The sequence below is a fragment of the Carcharhinus amblyrhynchos genome, chromosome 3 (genome assembly GCF_965287045.1).
Source record: "Carcharhinus amblyrhynchos chromosome 3, sCarAmb.v2.hapA, whole genome shotgun sequence".
Taxonomy (NCBI): Eukaryota; Metazoa; Chordata; class Chondrichthyes; order Carcharhiniformes; family Carcharhinidae; genus Carcharhinus; species Carcharhinus amblyrhynchos.
The window spans coordinates 95358595-95375101 of NC_137326.1; the positions used below are offsets into that span (position 1 = coordinate 95358595).

Sequence of the window (16507 nt, forward strand, 5' to 3'; positions counted from 1 at the left end):
GTGCAAGGTGAACTTGACCCCAATTCCAATATCTTGCTTGGATGAAGAGATAAAGTTGTTAGAAGGCAAATGCGAGAGAGAGAATAATGTGTACTAGTGAGTAAATTATGGCTTCGTAGCCAATCACTGGATTTAAATTAATAAGCTGCCAAAAAGAAAATTCATGGCTTATCATAGTCACTTCAGCCTGATGAATGAGTGCAGCTTTATTTCATTCTCTCCCCCTTCCCATTCACATTGCTCAGTTCATTTTTCCCTGCTTTTGATCAGATTTTTTAATGCTATCTGATCATTGGTTGTTGGCAGAACATTTGAAGACATTCAATGTGTGATAAATTCACACTGATTTATGAGTTTTTCCTGATGAACTCTGGAATTGATTTTGAGGAAAGTGTATGTTGTAGATTCCATAAATCCCTGGAGTCATGTGTGCTATGGTGTGACTGAATTTACAAACAAAGGCAGTAAATTTACCTTAAGTGGATTGTGGGTTGGTTAAATTACTATTTGTCAGGGCATTTTAATCAAAACCTTTTTGCTTGAACTTGATTATAATGATTTTGGTATAATTAATTAATTCAGGTCACACCGGAGATTACCCATTCTATTTAGCTTTTCCTTTCTCCTTTTAAAGATGTCTGTAACTTGATTTTTTTTAAACAGTTGAAAAAAAATCAATTTTCATTTTTATTGGCCAATATGATAAATCGCACATACTCCAGGGATTTATGGCATCTGCCATTTACAGTGGTAAATAATAGCAAAAAACTGCAGATTGTTGGGAATCTGAAATAAAAACATATTTCTGGAAAGACTCTGCAGTTCTGGCAGCATCTGTGGACAGAGAAAGAACTAATGTTTCAAATCGAATATAACTCCCCCTCCCACCTGAAGAGATAGAAACGTGATAGGTTTTGTGCTGTTGGAAAAAGGGAGGGTTAGGTGGAGCAAAAGACAAGGCCAGGGATAAGTTAGAAGGTGGAGCGATTCAACGAAAAATATGTCATGGAACAAATGGCAAAGGGAATGGTAATGGTAGTAGTAAAGAAACAAAGCATTGATCCAGAGTAGGAGTTAATAGCAGAATAAATTGAAATTGAAAATATGAAAGCAAGATACAGACCGTTAGTTGGGAGGAAAATAAGTCAACATGGAAGACGGAGTTCATGGTCTGAAATTGTTGAAGGCAGTGTTGAGTTCAGAAGGCTGTAAAGGGACCAATCATAAGATGAGATAGTGCTGTTCCAGCTTGTGTTGGACTTCAATGGAATGTCGTAGCAGGCCGCGTACAGAAATTTAATAAAGAGCAAGGTGATGAATTGAAATAGCAAGTGACCAAATGGTCAGGTCTATGCTTGTAGACTGAGCATTTTGCAAAGTGATCACCCAGTCTACATTTGGTGTCTCCAGTTTTAATGAGACTGCATTATGAGCAGTAAATACAGTAGACTAAACTAAAGTAAGTAGGAGTAAATCATAGCTTCACCCAGAAGGAGGGTTTGGCACCTTGGACAGTGAGGAAGGAGAAGATAAAGGGGCAGGTGTTACACCACCTGAGATTGCATTGGAAGGTGTTGTGGGAAGAGTATGAGGTGTTGGGGGTGATAGTGGGGGGGAGGGGGTGGAGGAGGACCAGGGTGTCAATGGGGGAACAGGTTGTCTGGAGGGACAAGCTGTTTTTCATGGGTGACGTTATGCTTTATACTGTACTTTTCTTTAAGCCAGCTAGTTAGTTGTTAAATGTCTTGAATCCAATAATTGAAGCATTCTCAGTGTAGAAGAAAGTCTAATTTTAACAAATTAGAAATATATGTTGATGCTAGGATGGAGTTATGAAAATTTTGGGAGAGACTTGCATGTCAAAACTGATGACACAAATGACAGCTCTATATTCTCCTTGGGAGTGATGCTGGAAGTGAATAGCGTGCATAAAAAGGTTCTTAGGATCCCAGCTTGATTTAAAAGGTTAATTCTCCAAAAAATTGTCTTTATTCATGATCCATACAAATTACGTACATTGATGATTCATTGCAGTTATTTGACATTACTGCATTAGTAATTCTGTTCTACATTTCAGAAATTAATGAATTTACGTAAGTCAGTCATAACTCTAGAATATAACAAGTTATAGTTTGAAGGTACCCTTCTTGGATTAAATGCTTCGCAGCAAATAACCTTTCACTTGCCTTTGCTGTCCTGCAACTTTCAATATTTCTACTTTTGAGAAGTGTTGTTCAATAGTAAGATGGAAAACTTGTTTTTCACAATTTCTCAGAAGGATTATCTGTTTCTCTTAGTGAGTCTGGTGCAACATCATTGGATGCATTAACTCAAACTATGAAGGCCAGATTTTCATAGCCAAATTCAGGGAGAAACATGATGGATGTCCTGAATAAATGGTGATGATACCATGTAGCCTGACGTCCATCTCCATTTCTGGTGTCTCAGACTTTCCAGATGGTGCCACGGTGGCATAATGGTTAGCACTGCTGCCTCACAGCAGCAGGGACTAAGTTTCAATTCTGGTCTTGCGTGACTGTCTGTGTGGAGTTTGAGGCTGTGCAGGTGAGGTGAATTAGCTATAGCAACTGTGTGGGGTTGTGGGGATAGGGTGAAGTGGAGGGCTGAAGTGGGATGCTCTTCTGGAGAGTTGCAGTAGACCGAATGTCCTCATTCCACACTATAGGGATTCTGTGGCTAGGGGAAGAGTTTGTGCCTCTGAACTTAGCTGTGCTCCAAACCAAGCCAGCTGAAGTACTTGAGTTCTAAGCTTGATTCTGCAACCTTTGATAAAGATTGTCTGGACTCCTCCAAGGATGCCTCCAACATTAACTCTGCCATTGTTGACTTGGGTGAGATGTGCTGAACTTGGCCATAAATTTACTCTGGGATGCTACCATTGTTAATTACAGGTCAGGGACCTGGATTAAAAGTAGTCAACAGCAAAAGATGTATCGGGAAGTCCTCAAAATTATTTAAACGTTAACGTGCTGAACAGTGAAACAACCTGTATACTGTTGACCCCACACATATCCCATCCTACCCCACCACCCACTCATAAACAACTTTTGTTCACTGCTAATCCCTTCTACAGTTTTTTTAAAAAATCAATGTATTCAGAGTACTAATGCATTTGGGAACAGCTGTATCCACGTACACACCATTCGGCAAACAGGTAATAAAAAAAATCAATGCACTCAAGAGACTTAATGCACATTGCCATTTATTTCATTCAAAGTACTTTTTCAATTCATGTCAAGACTTTTCCATGTTTACTCATTAAAGTAATGATTTTCCAAACTCATAAAAACAATTAAAAGATGTGGAAACATTAAAAATAGTTTATTAAAAAATACATAACTTTGTCAGAACCCTGCAAGCCTGCAGAACCTTATGGAGTGTTCATTGTGCTACGGACATGAAACAGGGTGTGGCATTGATACTTCTGCAATTCACCACTGTCCCTCATGGCTGCATTCTTCAGCTGGGAGAGGAAATCTCAAAAACTCCAGTGAAGAAGGGTAAAGCTGCAACTTTATTTTAGCCAGCAGCCATGGCCTCATGGCTGATGGAAGATCAGAGCCATTTTAAAGGAGCTCGGGAAATTGAATAAAATTTTTATTTACATAAGTCACCAAGTGAAAATTTCAAAACCCAGTCCACAGTTTTTGGTAAACTGATTGCTGTTAACCACTTTCTAATTGCTTTGCAGTACATATGAATTTGCATACAAATAGTTACTTTGACGTTCCCTTTCCAATATCAGACCATAATATGTAGTCACAGCAGCCTGGGAAAAATCAACAATCATTATCCAGAATTTAAAGTAACTGCAGGTATCTTAAAGATGAATATTAAAGAAAAGAAACACTTGCATTTATACAGCACTTTTCATCACAACCAGATATGTCAAAGGGCTTTACAACCAGTGAAATACTTCTGAAGCATATTGTTGGAATACAGGAAATGGAGCAACCAATTTGATTACAGCAAGCTATCACATACAGCAATACAATAATGACCAGATACTCATGGTTTGGGTGACACAGTGGTTAGCACTGCTGCCTCACATCACCAGGGACTCGGGTTCGATTCTTGGGTTGGGTCACTGTCTGTGTGGAGTTTGCATGTTCTCCCCATGTCTGCGTGGGTTTCCTCCAGGTGCTCTGGTTTCCTCCCTCAGTCTGAAAGACGTGCTAATTAGGTGCATTGACCCGAACAGGTGCCGGAGTGTGGTAAGAAAAGGAATTTCACAATAACTTCATTGCAATGTTAATGTATGCTTTATCTGAGACTAATAGGTAAATAAACTTTAAATAAGTTACTTGGTCGTTGTGGTTTGACTAAGGCATTATTGATGGGCTGGGAGGTGGCAGGTGGGTGGGTGGTGAGTCAATGGGTTTGAAGCATTCCGAAGAAAATTCTGAAGTCTGACATCGCAGCAAAAAAGGTAAGTAATTTATTGATCATACTTTTTTCTCTTATCTAAGCTAGAGAATTTTAATTGGGGATAGCAAAACAATTGAAATAATAAGTATCTTCTGAAACTCAGATAATTTATTAATGTTTTATTAATAGTGATGAGGCTCACAAACAGTAGCAAAGCTTATTAGCAGTAAAGGGGTTTATTAGTTATAAATTTACTTGGAAAAATAATGAATTAGCAAATAATAATGATGGCAAGTCAGGTGATGTGTTGGGCTGCAGAATGTAATGTGCAAACACATCTGAAGTAAGTGTTTGTAGCTTGGGGAGCTTCAACTCGGGTTTGAGAAGCAAGTAAATGGGAATGTTGTGGTAGTAGCGGACAGTATAGTCAGAGGATAGACATGTTTCCCTGTAGTTGACAGCACGTCCAGAAATCTGTGTTACTTATCTCGTGCCTCAGTGCAGACATTTGCTCTGAGTTGGAGAGGGACTTGCAGTGGAAGAAGCACAGTTCAGCTGTCATTAACTATGCGGACACCAATGATATAGATTATACTAGGAAAGGATTCTGTTTGAGAACTATGAACAATGTGGGGCTAAATTAAGAAATGTAATCTTAAAATTGATACCTGAATTATTACTTGAACCACGAGTGAGTTGGTATGGGGTAAATGGGTTAGAGAGATGAATGCATGGTTCAAAGACTGGTGTGGGATTAATGGGTGTTGATTCATGTGACAATGGCACCAATACTGAGGAAAGTGGGAATTATACCTTTGAGGTGGTCTTCACCTGAACCACACCAATATTTTGATGAATCATATAACTAAAACAGTAGAGATGAACTAAGTTGTGGGTGGAAAGGAACGTGTGAGGGGAGATGTGGTAAATTGGAGAGAAACAAGGTAATCAAGCAGGGTGATGATTTGGATAATGATAACCATAGTGTTGCAGGAAGGGACAGAGCAAAAGTGTGCACCAGCAGATAAGAACAGATATTGCAAGAATGGGTAAAGATTCTATATTTGAATGCACACTGTATTTGTCAGAAAATGGATTAATTGGTAGCTCAGAAATAAGTATGACTTGATAGCCATTGAAGAGCCATGATTGCATGGTGGCCAAGGCTACGATCTGAATATTGAAGGATATTTGACATTTTGCAAGCCAGGAAAAGGTAGTGGATTAACTTTATTAATTAAAGTCGCCATTAATATTGTAAATAAAAAGATAAAGTTGCCATAGTCCCAGATGATCATGGATTACTCTCCCCCTCAAAGATGTTGATTGACATGGTGATTTTAACCTGAAGATCACCACACCTCAGGGCAGGAGCAAGGTTGAGAAAGTGGGCCTTCATGAAAAATCTCAACAGGTATGGGAATTGAATTCATGCTGTTGTTGCTACTCTTCATCACAAACCAGCTTTCCAGTCAAATAAACTAATCAACACCCTTTAGTATAGTAGTGAAAGATGACTGACCAAAAGAGCAAGATGTAAGATCAGTGGTTAGTGATGAGCAAAATGGAAGTTAAAAGATAATTTGCAGGAGTAGTTGATACATTGGACAAAATAAATATGGGCTGTAAGAAAGATACTGAAATAATCATGGGTGATTTTAATCTGCATGTAGATTGGACAAATAAGATTGTCAAAAGTAACCCGGAAAATTAGTTCATAGAATATATTCAGGACAGATTCTTAGAGCAGTACATTTCAACACTAACTATTCTAGACCTGGTAATGTGCAATAACACAGGATTAATCAATAACTTCAGCAGTTAGTAAAAACACTTGTCAGAGGCAGCAGTCATAACATGAACAAATTTCACATTTGTACATGAGAAGTGTAAGTCTAAGGCTAGTGATTTAGATTCAAGTAAAGGTATGAAAACAATGTTGACTGAAGTGAACTGGCAAACTAGGTTAAAACATAGACAATGGAAATTCAGTATCAGACTTTTAGGAAGACAGCATCAGCAACGATTTACCAGTGAGGGATTCAACATCCATGATTAAATAAAGAAGCTGAGCATAATATCAAATTGAAAGAAGCATAGTATAATTCTGTGAAGATTAGTGGCAGATCAGAAAACAGAACACATTTTAAGAACCAGCAAAGAATGACTACTTAAAAGTGAGTGAAGTGGGAGAGAATTTAGAGAATGGGATAATGTTAGCTAGAAATATAAAGATAGATTGTAAAAATTTCTACAAGTATTTAAATAAGAACAGAGTAACTAAAACAAGAGTAGGTCCTCCAGAGAGAGAGTTTGGAGAATTAATCATAGAAAAATGGCTGAAGTATTGAATAGGTATTTTGTTTTTGACATCACTGGAAAATTTTCCAAAGATACCTGAAAATTGAGCAATGTAAGAGAGAGAGGAACTTAAAACAATGCAAGTAGGTTGATAATGAAGACACCCCATTAACTTGGGTGTACGGCAATGGCTACGAGTCATATAAACCAGAGGTATTGTGATTCTATCCCTGGCTTGTGTTAAGTTAATGAATCTCAACTGGAATGCTCTATCTCATTTAAGGAAGGGTCACCAGTATTACCACTGTTGAATACCATACAGCAGTCCTTAATAAAAGTGCCCTTATAAAGGAAAAATTGAGATTGGCTGTGATGCTGTCCACAGTCAGGCTGTTGAAATTAGCTGTCAGTGTTCATGCATCATTAATGAATACCTGGATGAGGAATCGAAGGATGACCATCACCCATGTAACCATATCCTAGTTAGAAATTCAGTGCATTCAGGCAACAAGTAGCAAAAGAAAATTAAGATGTTGTTGTGCACTCATCTGCTTAACACCTAGTAATGTAATGAAAGATTTCTATCCATGCTAACGATTGAATTTAGTTAATCAATTGATGATGGTAGAACAAAACTACAAAGGTAATATTGAGTTTCGTACAATCTGGCTATTCGAAAGCTATAAAAAGAAAATTCAACAGTCTGATTACAAATTCATAATTTTTGCCCATTTTTAATTTTTTTTAGTTGATTGACATTTTGTTCACATTGTGTATTAAATGCGAGTCAGAGATGGAGATAGATTTCCCCCCCACAGCTGGGCCTTGGGCACCACAGCAGCAAGATCTGTACAAAAGAATGACATCTGTCAAATTTTAGCAAATTTTAAAATCTTTTGCTAGACAAGATGTGCCTTTTTAAATGGATTTTTTTTTGGGTGTTGTGATTGCAAACAGCCAGATGGAGTTGTATTGAATGTTGAAATGGGAAAAACTCGTGAGCTGCTGGGGGTTAATGTGATTGCAGATGAAAGTGCTGCGTGCTGAATAATATACTTTTCAAAATGATGTGATTTAAAGTAACAAGGAAAAAAGTCATCTCAGCAGTTAATAAATCATAATGAGTTATATAAAGTCAAGCTAAGCCAACTTTAGTCCCTGCAGGTTAGGTGCTGGCTTGAATGATCAGAGTAATGTAATTGCTAAGTATAGCTTGTGTTTCCCAAATGAAGATGTTGCTGTGTTTATATTCACAAAGCTGCTGTTTTATTCACAAGCAAGATAATTAACCTCAGTAATTGACAAGAATGTGCAAGTTAAGCCACTTTTATTCTTGCTGTCAATTGAGATTGGATTTGGGGCAACTCATAATAAATTCTGTTCACTTATAATCTGATAACAGAATCACTTACCCACCCAAGAATGTGCCTGGCATGCTGTCACTAAGATAATTATTGTGCTTAGTAGTACAAATCTAAGCTGGCTCGGGGACACTTGTCTCAAAGCATTTGACCTCAGCCAACATCATTATCAAAGGGTCCTCAGTGAACTAATGTAAAAATGACTTTGCCCAGTAATTAATTGCTACAGTAAGCACATTCTGAATTATAATTGTGAATGGCCTTTGATTTGGACATCGTACTATAAGGCAAATTTGAAATGCCCGTGGATCTATAATTGTTTTTAAGATGGTTTGAAAATGGCTTTCAAGAATTTGCATCAATTGTATAATGCCTTTCATGACCTCTAGATGTCCCAAATGTTACAAATGTGAGGTTTTATGAGATGGTTATGTTTTAACTGTCTTGTTAATGCAAGATAAAATGTCATAATGAGAAAGGAACTTCTTGCCAGTTCTGCCTTGTGATAAGTCAATTTGACATGGGAACAGGGAGCCCAGGTAAAGTGCTGTTTAAGTTCATGTGCCAGATTTGACACCTGGTAACAAAAACGGGACAGTTGACCTGGTTTTGGACAGATCTAAGTGTCTTGACTTTTGGCAGAGAGTGTGTATGTCAGCGACTGAGCAAGGGATAGTTACAGCAACTACTGCAGGCAACAGAGGGGGGGAAAGAAAATCAGTTTTTTGGTTAGCCTCCAGATAGAATCTGGATAGGAAGGCATTGTCTGGTCAAAGAGACAGAACCTGTGGAAATTTAAGGATGCTGGAAGATTAATCTTGGTTAGGGGAGGGAGTCAGTGGAGTGAGCCATAGTGTGAGGTTGGTTCAGGATTTCTTGGAAGACTGGGGCAAAGGACCTTCAATGGTCACTGAACATTGGCTCAGTAAAGCAGGGAGAAGCGAGCCTGTTGAAAGCTGGGACAGGTTCCTGTAAAGACTGCAATCCTGGATTCTGGAGATTCCAATTTTGATTGTTCCAGTATAGATGACAGTTTTTTCAATTCGCTAAACTCTGGATTTTCCACCACAAACCATCCCATTTTGTCTTTCCTTCCTTTTTCTCTTTTAAGGGCCACCTTAAAACCCACCTCCCTGATCTTCATTGCCCTTAATATGTCCTTATGTAGCTCAACACCAAATGTATTTGAAAATATTTCTATGAATTGCCTTCCATTGTTGTACTATGTTAAAGATGATATTCAAGTACAAGTTATTTTTGTACTGTAAATGTGCCAAGCTACTTTACTGTATAATTATAATCTTGCACTGGCCTGCTAAGATTTCCTTCCAAAATTGTGCCTAAAATGTGACGTTTCCCTCATCTGTTTCTTTAGTTCTTCTCTGGCAGGTTCAGTTTATTAGTTTTGAATGACCAACTATTCAGCTTATTTGTAGCTCTCTAACAGTCTTGTCCATAGTGGTTGTCACATTAGGATTCAAACTCAATTCAGGGACACAAACATATATTCCTAGCTGATTGTAGATTGAAGAAGTTAGTGCATTGTTACAAATGTTTTTTCAGGTGAAATGCTAAGCTCCTATCTGCCTATAAATGGACATTAAATGTCCCATAATGCTTTTTGAAGAGGAACAAAGTTCTTCCAACATCCGGCCAAAATACTGCCTTCCTGAAACACAAAAGAAAGTTAGTTAACCTTTCGTTCACCTTGTTGTTGCTTGTGAAGTCTTTTTCTGTGCAAATTGGCTGCCATGTTTCTCATTGCTGCTCAAAAATACCTAGATGCCTGGGGATGTTTTCTCAGAATTGCTGAGGCACTGTATAAATGCAATTTTTTTTCAGAATTCTGGTTTAAATGTACTTTTTTTCTGTGATTTGAGTTCACAACATTGAGCAAGGTCAAATGCATTCTCATTTTCTGTCTGACCAATGAGATATGCTTCTTCATAAATTGTGTTTTAGAATCAAATGGTATTTTTTTAAAGTTTTATAGTTATTTATCTGATCTTGCTATTCTTCATCAATGTACATTGCCACTTACCTAAACCCTAACCTGTACATCACCACCCTCCTCATGAAACTTTGTCACAAAAGCCTGATCATAGCATTGCTTGGCTGTAGTTTAAACTTTCTGATGAGCTGGATTTAGATATGCTGATGAATTCTATATTCTATGAATAATTGCAGTTGGTTTGCTTTTGACATCCTGTCTTGCAATTAAGCCAGAGTTTATTTATAACGAGAACTAAACACCACTTTGGCTTGTACTAATCCATGCACAACTCATGCCAAAAGTATCTAGCAACCGATTGAGTAAATAGCAAATGTTCCAAATGGAACTGCATTCTCATCATAGTTCATTTGGTTATCTTTCTATTTTCCATTCCATATTCCTTGCCAGCCAAACATATCATGCCCTTGTGTCCTGTTCAACCTTTTCAGATGGCATTGGAGATTTTGAATGTTGTTCCTCTCCTCTCGAATCTGATAGTACACATAGAGCTTCAATGATGATTGTTATTCTGCTTCGCCTCAAATAATTTGCTTATCATACCAGACATTTTTGTAATTTGATTTAAAGGATCCCAAGTCAACTTTGTCTCCTTGTACAACTTCAAGTTCATTGAATCAACCAATTTGTTGTCTGTCCAGGAAATGCTTTCCAAGGCGCACTCTGTGATTCCATTCTAATGACCTATTTCTGAGGTCACCCAAGAACACAATTGATCTTTACGGTTCACTTTTTCTCATCTGACCTCATTATGGTCTTGTAAAGTACCTTGTTTCTTCACTACCACCCACATGCCCTGTTTTTAAGGAGAACAGTTTGAGTTTTTCAGGTATCTCCATGTAACTTAAACCATTCACCTCTGCTTCCATTCTAATAAATTCTGCTAGCCTATCCAAGGCCTTGATATCCTTCTAAACTGGTACAGAATAGACCAAAATTCTCCAGCTGAAGCCTAATCAGTGTTTTATGAAGGCTTTTTTCCCTCTTTTTTTTAACTTAGACAAATCTTTGAAGACGTCAGGATATGTAACCTGTTCCTGTACCCTTTTAAAATTCTCTGACCTTGTTTCTACTGGCTCTTTATTTTACAAAATGAATCATTTCACATTTTTCTGCATAAATTTAATTTTCTATGTATTCACCAGTTTGTCCACGTCCTCCTTTAAATCTGTTATCGTCCGCCTCACTATTTATTAGATTTCCAGAGTTTTGTATTGAAATATTCACAATTAATAGTGTTTAGAAAATCTGTCACAAAAGCAGAAAAAGTGGAATATCTCAACAAGTCTGACAGCATCTAAAGCGAAAGAATAGTTGCCAACATTTTGAGACTGATTAAAAAGTCATCCAGACTTGAAACATTGGCTCTATTTTTTCTCCACAGCTGCTGTCAGACCTGCTGAGATTTTCTAGCATTTTTCGTTTTAGTTTTAGATTCCAGCATCTGCAGCATTTTGCTTTCATGTTAGAAAATTTGGGGGCAATTCTCCTCCCATTATGACCCGCAGATTTTCTGATGGGTCCATATGGGAGAATCACACGTTGGCAATTTCGCAGGAATGCATGCGTGTCTCCCAGAGGCAGAGTCGGGGCTGTGCTGGAAACCGATGGGAAGAGAGGGAAGTGATTTGACTTTTTTTTCACGTATTAAATATATTTTGCATGTGATTATCGGGCCTGACATGGAACTTGCCGGTCCCAATAGCATCTCCCACCCCATTAGGAGTACTTCACTCCAGAGGGGTTTAGAGTAGCTCCCCACGTTTGGCGAACTAGCGGGAGACCCCGCTGGAATGAAGGGAGGCAATGAAGGCCCCCAAGGGAGTCATTCAGGGGTGGTGGTGCCCCCTGGGATGGGTACTTTAGCAGTGCCAGCCTCTGCCCCCTGGCACTGCCCAAGGGGCAAAGTGCTCATGCCCAGGGGATACCTTGGCACTGTCCACTGGGCATTGGGTGGTGCCAAGTGGGTGGGGCCTACTGGGGGCATGGCCTAAGGGTGATCATTGGGAGTGGGCAGGTCCCGCTGCCACTCTGCATGGGGATCAGTCTGGCTGGAGGGAGGCCAGTGATTGGTGGAGGGGATCGCCATTGCTGGTGGGGTGGGCTGGACATCGGGGTGGTGGGTGCAGAGTGGTTGGGGCTGGCCCAGGAATTGTCGTGGGGGCCTTGATCAGGCTGTGGGGAGAGGGGCTGCAAAGGCAGCCCTGGGGGGGGCCCTGGCCAGTAAACGGAGACTGACAATTCGGGGCCACTGCAGTGGCCCACGCACAGAGTTCTGGAGCTGTGTTTAGCGTGAATAGGCCCTACTCCGAGTTTTTGATGATATTTACGATTGGGACCTCTGCATTGCACAGAATGGGCAGATTTAGGTCTGAAGCTGCACTGAAAAAACAGTCACGATTGAGACCAGTTTTTCTCACCAATTCAGCACATTTGGGAGAATCGCCTCCTGTATCTCCTGTTTTCCAGTATCCCAACCAAGTTTGTTTCTCTGAACTTTAGGATGTTGTTTCATATCATTTATTTTCTTAGTTTTAAAGCTTTGGGCTTTGAGATTGTTTCGCACATGAGCACAAATGGTAACACTGTCTCTTTCAGACAGTGGGCAAGCTTTTAAGCTGAAAATTTAAGCAGTTTGAAGAATTTGCTCTGCTAGGTCTGTAAATGATCTGTGCTGTTTCAGAAAAATGCTATTTTATTTCATAGTTTTTGATCCAATCATCTTAGTGTATTGCCTTTGTAGTCTGATTGAACTCCCCCGTAAAATGTCATTGAGATGTCATGAATAAATTACCAAGCTAAGCTCCATTAAAACCCACAATCACAGGCTTAATGAAAATAAATAGTGTGTCATAATAAGCTTTGATCAGTGAGGGGTGTTAATGACGTAAGGGACATTGCTCTCTTTCCTCACTTCCTTTCCATATAATTCTGCCAGTTAAGGTTGTTTATTTATATATTTGGGGAAATATGCTCAGTCACTTTGTTTTTCTTCATGTTTAAGTTGATAAGGTTGAAGAGTGAGAAACTACTACTTCTTGTAGGGGAAACTCAGAATGGTGAACCATTAAAAGTAGACCTAGGCCTGAAAGCATGACACACACAGGGTAGTGGAAATCAGGCACAATCATCTTCAAAAGCTGATTTTATTCTGTTTGGAAAGGAATATGGAACCAAAGAGAGTCCATGGAGTTGAGATATAGATCAGTTATAAACTAATCGAATTATACGACAGATTGGAAAGGATGAGTGGCCTGCTTGTGTTCCTGTGTTTCTTGTGTTCCATTGTAGTACTGAGCGACACTACTTTCAGATGATAAAAGTAAACTGAATCTCAGTTTAAGTCCAATGAATCCTGTAAGTATCAACACCAGACTGCAGTTGTGTGACTCCCCAATTTGTGTTTTTGGTCCATTAATTGTCTGTCCACACCTACAACTAACATCAACCCACAAGGTGCGTTCAGTAGCCACTGTCATCAACAGGAGAAGGGGATATTGAGGGTGCAGCTAATGCTTACATGCTTTTTAACATTTGTATGTTTGTGCAGACAATATAAACACTTGTTAAATTGAGGATTATTCTAAAATTGCTTTGCTGTTTCAGTTTGATTACAAATATTTATTTTTGATTATATAAACTTCAGCACAGTGGTTCACACTGCTGCCTCATCGCGCCAGGAACTCTGGTTTGATTCCTGGCTTGGGTTCCTGTGTGGAGTCTGCACTTTCTCCCTGTGTCTGTGTGGGTTTCCTCCAAATGCTCCAGTTTCCTCACAGTCTGAAAGATGTTCTGGTTAGGTGCATTGGCCGTGCTAAATTCTCCCTTAGTGCATCAAAACAGGCACCGGAGTGTAGCAACTTGGGGATTTTCACATTAACTTCATTGCAGTGTTAATACAAGCCTACTTGTGACGCTAATAAATAAACTTAAACTTCATTGCTTGTTTTTTTAAAATCTGGAAAAATAAGTGAAAATCTGAACAAAGACTTCTTAATACATGTGTTCAGCTATGAATTCTGAATTAAAACTTGAAATTTTCTTGTGCAGTTTTTTGAAACCAATATGATCTAAAACATACATGCATTTTATATTAATCTTTTGGTCTTGTATGCTTTAATATATGTTGTAATTAAAAACCTCTGTCTAAAATGACAAATTGCACATGGCGAAAAGGCACAAGCTTGCAGAAAGCGCAAACTCTGCTGCAGACGGAGTGTCTGTTACTTTGCTGGGTTTATTTACATTCGGAGCTGACTGTGAAGCAACAGCATGAACAGGGATGATCTCATCTGTCAGGCTTTTTTATGGACTGCATTGGAGAAGTGTGAATTCCTTCTGGTCATCTGGTATAATGTCCCATGGGTCAAAGAGATATTTTGACAAGGTTACTTGAAGTTCCTGTCCTTGGAAATGCAAGCATTTCTGTAAACAGAAAAGAGAGTTTTTGATTTTAGGAGTGCTTTGCTGTTTCAGAGGTGAGCAGCATTTGTGACCTTCGATCGTTTGCTCTCTAGGCGTAGAGAGCTTGTCATATTCGATTTCTGTTGGTTTAGTTTTGAAATGAAGAATTTGAAATCAAAAACAAGTTGTCTATTCACTGGTTCTGAAATTGGATAAGGGCTCAACTTTTAGTGGTTATGTTTTAATTTTGAATTGATTCTATTTCGGTGAACCAGCTATACCCTAGCCTTTTCTGGTGCTGCTTCTAATGGAAGCTATTAGTTTAGTATTTGATTGGGCATACGCTCATTGTTTTTCATTCTGTCACTTTAATGGCTGCTATCACTTTTTTGGGGTTGTACATTTGAAATTCTGAAATCTGTACGTTGACCATTTTCTTTAAGATCCCAACTCGTACATCAGGAGATGGAAAAATCCTCCATTAATTGTCTGGGCCACCTGAGAAATGGGACAAAAGGTTTCCCACATCAAATGTATTCAAGGACAATTCTTTGCAGGTTTGATTGGTATACCTGTGCAGTTCTTCACTTAATGTTGCCTCTAGCTGCAAGCAATATGGCATATGAAATAGTATATGAAATATCTTTATTTCATGGTGAAATTATATTCTAATCTTACCAATCTTTTATTGTCTATTTCTCTGTCTAGCCCAATCCAATCTTTCTTTCCCTTTCAATTTCTCCCTCTGTACCTGATTTGACACTCATTTTCACCCTCCTTTTAAAATCCTTCCCATGTTTAATGAGATTTAAAAATTGAGAGATACACATTTGTTAGTCCTGTTCACTTCAATCCCAAGCCTTATTTCCTTTTGCCTTTCCTGTAACATTATCAGTTTATCTTTTCAGCAACTCTGAAGTAAATTATTTTTGAGCTGAAGGGTGCAGGGCAAGATCAATGAACTGCAAGTGCCATTAGATGCCCCACTGCAACAACAAGTAGATCTTAGAACTTCTGTATCACAGTCGCCTTTTCTCCTCCTCATTGCTGCCTTATATTCTTTCTCTCCTAATTGCTCAAATTCTCTTGCATACATTTGTATTCTTGCTCGCTGTCTCACTTTCTCATTTGCTACAAACTGTCAGTAAGTCTCTGGTTCATTGGCTGGAATTGGAACTCACATTGAGATATGGGGCATATTTCTCTCAGAAAATATCTGTATCGAATGGGCAAGGAAACAGTTTTTCTTTCCTTTTTAAGCGAGATCAGAGGCAGTAATTTACGGCACTCTGTGCAATACAGAGGCTGTAATGTGAATCTCCTCAGTGGGGGGAGCGTGTGGTCGATTCTCAGCCTGTCGGGAAGCTAGTTGCTCCAGGGGTGCCATTATGCAAGCACCCAATCTCCCTGTATGCTGTGTACACTGTATTCTGGGAGGTATGTCACATCACTCCCAACCACCCTTCCTGCCACCACACCCCTGCCCCCCCAATCGCCTCGGCAGATTGGTTGAGGGGGGGTGTCCAATCAACACCCCCACTCCCAATGCAGACTTCCCCCTTCCTTCCTCTCCTTTGAAGCCCCACCCCCTTGACACTGCCAAGGTACATGGTGGACAGTGCCAGGATGTGGGGGCAGTACCAAGATGCCAGGCTGGGATTGCCCCAGGGGCCCTGCCCTGACAAACCGGCGGGGGGGTGGGGGGTGGCTTCTGTGGCCTTTGATCCCACTGGAGATGCCATCACATCTGGTCCATATAGGTGTAGAACATAGAACGTTACAGCGCAGGAGAGGCCCTTCGGCCCTCGGTGTTGCACCGACCAGTGGAACCAATCTAAAGACCCTCTAACCTAAACTATTCCAATATTATCCATATGCCTATCCAATGACCATTTGAAAGCCCTTAAAGTTGGTGAGGTGGGGACCATTTGTAATCCTTGCTGGTGAAGACCTCAACCAGCGGGGGACTAAGATAAGTAAGCCAGCGATTGTGTTCTGGGCTCATTAATGACATGTTAAACATGGTGTGGCGAACCAGTAA

General features: G+C 39.5%; 1 protein-coding gene across 5 annotated transcripts in view; it reads left to right on the forward strand.

The window, feature by feature from the left end:
- LOC145341457 (SPRY domain-containing SOCS box protein 4-like) overlaps positions 1-16507 on the forward strand; it is a 177383-nt gene that overhangs the window by 91172 nt on the left and 69704 nt on the right. Inside the window, exon 3 of one of the 5 annotated variants that reach the window (XR_013886370.1) lies at positions 14910-15023. The exons of the other annotated variants lie outside the window; for them this stretch is intronic. The gene's annotated coding sequence lies outside the window, so the exon portion shown is untranslated. The remainder of the gene's footprint in view (positions 1-14909; positions 15024-16507) is intronic. 5 annotated transcript variants of the gene reach the window in all.